The 5,255-nt window shown below is 61.3% G+C and overlaps 1 protein-coding gene across 5 annotated transcripts in view; it reads right to left on the bottom strand.

Moving 5' to 3' along the window:
• Window positions 1-4,256, bottom strand: part of ST6GAL1 (ST6 beta-galactoside alpha-2,6-sialyltransferase 1) — a 148,199-nt gene extending 143,943 nt beyond the window's left edge. For 2 of the 5 annotated variants that reach the window (XM_056814082.1, XM_056814083.1), the window contains exon 1: window positions 2,181-2,410. The gene's annotated coding sequence lies outside the window, so the exon portion shown is untranslated. Of the gene's footprint in view, window positions 1-2,180; window positions 2,411-4,203 lie in introns of those variants that run through there. The other 3 variants (XM_056814084.1, XM_056814088.1, XM_056814087.1) reach the window with 3 other exon arrangements.
• Window positions 4,257-5,255: the final 999 nt, after the last annotated feature.

Below are 5,255 nucleotides of genomic sequence, written 5' to 3'. Positions count from 1 at the left end.
AAGTTTACATGCCAATAGGGGGATCCTAAGGTGACCGCCCTGCCTACCTAACTCACTTCCCAAAGAAAGGAGACCGCATAAACAACAAACACAACGCTCGGTCCTCGGCGGTGGGCTCCGGAGGGAAACACTTTCCCCCCAGCAATGGCTGTCTAAAGCTGAAGCTCAGCCTCACAGAAAGACTTCCAGCTGCACAGATGGGAGGAAGCAGCCATCGAAAAGTTAACTCAATTCCAGAGAGCAAAGGATGGAGAGAAGGGGTGGCTCCCTCGGCAAAATGACTTCAACCTCTCGTTTCCCAATGAATAAAGAACACTTTTTAGAGTGGATAATGGGAGGCTGCAGCTCCTCGGCTGAATTAGCTCCTTTGTTTGGGCTCTTCTGCCCCAGGCCACGGGATGCCGGGTTGGCCACAGATGCTCCGACAGGCGGAGCTCAGGCAAACAGGGCAAAGAGCCGAGCCTGGGAGACCCGACTCTGCCCCCGAGCAATTCCGTAGCGTTGGCCGAGTCGCTCTGGGCCCAAGGACCAGCAGGGACAACGGCCCGGCGGGGCTCCGAGGGAGCCCAAAGGTCTCTCCTCTCAACATCTCGTTTTCATGTGAGCTTTTCCAGAAAGTCGGATTCCTCTCTCCACCTCCCAGGCTGCCTGCAATCTGAGAGCATCCGTTCCAGCCGGATCACTACTTGTAGGAGCTTGAGGCAGCCCAGATCCGGGGAAGTTTGGGGTTTGGGAGACGCAGGCCCTGGGCTCGGACCTCAGCTCTCCCGTTTATTATCTGGGTGACTGTGGACGAGTCTCCTGTGCCTAAATTTATTTGTCTAGGTTGGACTAGACGACCTCTCTGGGCCTCAGTTTCCTTATCTGTGAAATGAAGAGGTGAGATGAAATGGCCTCCCACTGAGGTCTCCATTGAGGAGCCAATGATTCTCTCTCTGGACCTCAGTCTCCTCTTCAGTAAGAATGGGGGGCTCGGCCCAGATGGCCTCTAGGGACCCCTCCCCCACCTCTAAATGATGAGCCTGTCACGACTTCTGGAAAATGAAGCCATTGAATTAGACAGCTGCAAAGGCGCCACGGAGGTCCCCATTGAGGAGCCAATGGTGTATCCCTCAAAATGAGGGGGGGGTCTAGAGGGACCCTGAGGCCTCTCCCTCCTGGCAGCGACGATCCTACAGACCTGGGCAGGCCGGGACTGACTAGGCCACCTTCCCCACGGATGCCAACCCTTCGTGGCTGAACAATCCACGAGGAGAGGAGGGAGGTGACATTCCACCTGCTCTCCAATAGGTGCAGAGCGTGGAGTAAGAGAGACACCCTGCTCTGGGCTGGCCAAGCCTTCCCACTTTGGGGGAAATCCCGAATGGGGCAGATAGTGGGCCTTTCCAAAGCCCCTCCGATGGGAAAACAACAGAGTTGGAAAGAGCCCGGTCACCTCCTCCGGATCCCCGCGAGCGCCGCCAGCCCGGGAGGGGGCAAGGCTGAGCCAAGCCTCCACCTCAAGCCTCCCCTCGGGTCACGGTAGCCTCGGGGGTCCCTCCCCAGAAAAGAGAGGCTTCTTCACGGGTTTTCTCTCTACCGTTTCACTTGGTTCTCTCCCCACTACGTCAGGCCGGGAAAGCCTGGACCCCTCGAATCTGCCCCCCAAAGCAGCGCCCTGGGCTCTGGGGCCTCCTCAGTTCAAACAAAGGCTCTGGGGCCGAAAGGAGACGAGCGAAGGCCTGGCGTGCAGAGAAGTCCCCGGGGAGTGTGGGGAAGCAGTGGGGTTCGCCCGCGGAAGGAACCCAGCGCGGGCACGCCGGCCGTGTGTCCTGGGTGGGGTGCCTGCAGGCACGCCTGTGCCCCGGCCCGCTGCCCACGTGCGTTTGTTGTGGGTGGAGTGAGCACACACGTCCGGGGAGGCCCCTCAGCTCGGGCTCTCCGGTGACGCTGCCGGTGGCCCAGGGTAAGTCAAGTCAAGGAGCACTTCGGCAGGCATTGTGCTGAGCGCTAAGCGGAGGGGGCTCCAGCCGCCAAGCAGCTGCCCAGCACTGGGCTGAGCGCTCGGGTGCCGGGCGCCCCCAGAGCGGGGCGGGAGAGGGCCACCCGCAGACCCCGGCCCCGAGCGGAGGGCGCTCGGAGGCCCATGAGGGGCGCGACGGGGCGGGGCGCGGAGGGGCTGGGCTCCCCAGGATACTCACTCACTCACTCACTCCCGGGCTGATTTCCCCTGTGGTTGGCTCCGGCGGCGGCTCCTCGGGAGGGCGGCGGCAACACCCTCCCCCCCGGACTCCCTCCGCAGTCCCGGGTCCGCAGCCCGCTCGGCTCCGAGGCTCGGGCCCAGGAGCTTCCCTTTGTTAGGGGCCGGCAGGGGAGCCAGTCCGAGGTGCCAGAGCCCGGCGCAGGCCGGCCCTTCCCCCCGCCCCCATCCCCACCCACCCCCAGCCCGGCCCGTGAGGATCGGACCCCCTGCTCCCTGCCCCTGGACCGCCGGGTGCGAGGGGCTGGGACGGACAAGCGGCTGGAGACCCACAGAGAGCGGGGGAGAAGGAAGGCAGAGACAAAGCGAGAGACAGAGACAAAGCGAGACGGGGGAGGGGCGGGGAGGCAGGCCCGGGAGGGGGCGGGGAAGGAGAGCGCCCGCTCCGTTATGCAAATAGCTCGGGAGGGAGGACCAGGCACCCGGCGCTCACCTCTCGGCCCCTACCTCTTTACCCCTCCTCCCAGCCTGAGGATCCCGGAGGTCTGGAGGACTCCGCTGCCATCCAGGATCAGAGATTGCAAACTGTGGGCTAAGAGTGCAAGCTCTGGGTCCGAAAGATAGGATTGGAGAGGGAGGGGGGCACATTCCACGCCTGGTTTACGCCGTTCCCCCCCCCCCCGGCCCCGGTGGGCCATGGGCACAGGAAGGCGGGCCTGGGGGTGAGAAGTGCCCCCAGTAGACCCCTCTTCCCAGCCTCGGGATCCAGGAGAACCTGTGTGGGGACACTAGGTTGTACTCCCACTTTCACCCTGAGCCGGGTGGGAACCCCCCCCCCCAAGAGAGGCTAAACTCTCCACTGTTAGACCCAAATAATGTGGCGGCAGCTAGCGGGGGCAGATTTCCTCAGCGCCCCCTGCCCCCACACACACACACACACAGATGGGCAGCTCCCTCCAGGCGGGCCACTGGGCACCGACCCGGCAGCCGGCAACTAGCTTAGAACCGAAATGGGTCTGAAAGCAGGGATTTTCCAAGCGGATGTGGACTGGAGAGGGACTTGGGCTGGAGGCAGTTGGGGGCGGGGGGGGGGGGGCGAAGGCTCCCGAAGTCTACACACTTCCACCCAGAGCACGTGTGGAGACGGCAGACCACGTGAGCAGATTCTCTCTCCTCCCCCACCCAGCCCAACAGCACTAAGGAACTGTCCCCGACTCACACATACTCAAACCGCTATCTTCACACCCCAACTCCGCCACAACGTCCTTGCAGTCCCACATCTGGTTCCTTCCCTCTTTTGGGTTCCCTCAAGGATACGCCCTCCCCCAGCCTTCGGATACTCGGTCTCCACCCCTCCCTCTTCTGAGTCTCCTTGAAGGTCAGGGACCCGCAGCCACCAGAACCGCCCCCTCCCCAGCCCTCGGTTACCTGGAGTCCACCCCCTCCCTCTCCGGAGGAGCAGGAACACCTCAGCCCGTTCCTCTCCACAGAAAAGACTAAAGTCAAGCGTGGACCTCGAGGGCTGGGAGGTTGGGGGGGGGGGGGGCGCGGGGAGCGAGAGCGGGATCTTCGGGAAGTTTGGCGGGTGATCCCTCTTCTCCCCCCTCAGGCCCCTAGTTCTCAAGCCGCCGAGCCCTCCAGGCCCGCTCTGGCCCCCAGAGCTAAGCTCAGGCTTCCGTCCCAGGTCCCTCGAAGCCTCCCCCTCCGCACTCCCACTACTCAGCCTTAGTCTGAGGGACAAGGGACGCCGGGCGGCACAGGTGAAAAGGAACCCGAGGCAGAGCATCCTTTGATGGGGGGGAGGGGGGTGTGCGCGCGCGTGAGTGCCCGTTAATGAGCGCTTCCCTTCCTCCCGGAGCACCCCCAGCATCTCCTCAGCACACCAACCGCCCTCCTCCCAACCGCATCTGTGCCGGGAGGACGGGAACTGTCAGTCTGTCTCTGGGGCGGGAAGGGGGGACCCACTCCGGAAAGAAGCCAAGCGGGCACCTCCCCACCCCCAGCTCTCCCTCTTGCAGCCATACCTGCAGCCTCCGGCCCCGAAGCAGGCGGGGTACTTCTCCTGGGGCACTGGCAGCGCTTCAGGCCCTCGCCTTCTGGAGGAGAACGAAGAAGAGGACAGAACGTACCCCGGCCTTGGGCCAGGATTGGCTGGGGGTGGAGGGTGGGGGAGGGGAACAGCCCCAGATTGGGGGGGGGGTGTCCAGTGGAGAGGAGGCTCCTCTTGGGAATCTAAAGAGCCCTGCCCGATCTCCTGGAAACCACACACAGGCTTGAAGCTTAGCCCATGGGAGACAAGAGAGAACTTCCAAACCCTTCGCCCCCACCTCCCGCTCCTTTCAGATTTGAGGAAACAGGACTGGGAGGGTTAGAGATCTGCCCGACGTCATTCAGGTAGGTAGCGACAAAGGCACACCCGGGTCCTCAAACTGCCAAGTGAATGCGTGAGACTGTAGTTGAACCCAAGTCTTGCCTCCAAGATTTTCAGCCCTAAATCTTCCTCCATGCAACTGCTCCCCCTCTCCTAAGCCTTGCCCCTCTCCCATCTGGCTAGCTGCATTTTTTCTACAGTGAACTCATGATCTTCCTGATCCAAAGGCAGTGCACCAACCACTACACCACACTACCAAGCTGCCCAGAGTTGGGGAATACTTTCCGCCAATAGGTGAAGACCCTTAAAGGATCCCTCAAACCAGAACTCGACTCAAAAGACAGCCCCCCCCCCCCCCTTGCTTCCTGACAGGTCCAGTTTGCCAGAAAACAGGAACAGATTTAGAACCAGAAGGGACTTGCAAGGTCATCTTGTAACCTATTTTTACAGATAAGGAAACTGAGACCCAGAGAGTCTTAGTGACTTGCCCCAGGTAGTAAGTAGGAAATACTTGAACCCAGATCTCTGGCTTCAAATCCAGCATTCTTTACATTGCAAGTCCAATCAACAAGCATCTGTGAGCAGCCACTATGTGCCAAGCATTGTGCTGGGCACCAGATAACACTGTGTGTTGGTGGTTGTTTGTATAGCTGTATTTCTGACCCTTTTTAAGGGTTAAAGTCTCCCTAAATATGAGGACCCAAA

The sequence above is a fragment of the Monodelphis domestica genome, chromosome 2 (genome assembly GCF_027887165.1).
Source record: "Monodelphis domestica isolate mMonDom1 chromosome 2, mMonDom1.pri, whole genome shotgun sequence".
NCBI lineage: Eukaryota > Metazoa > Chordata > Mammalia > Didelphimorphia > Didelphidae > Monodelphis > Monodelphis domestica.
Note: the sequence above shows the minus strand (reverse complement) of the source record. Positions and strands in the feature narration are given on the sequence as shown.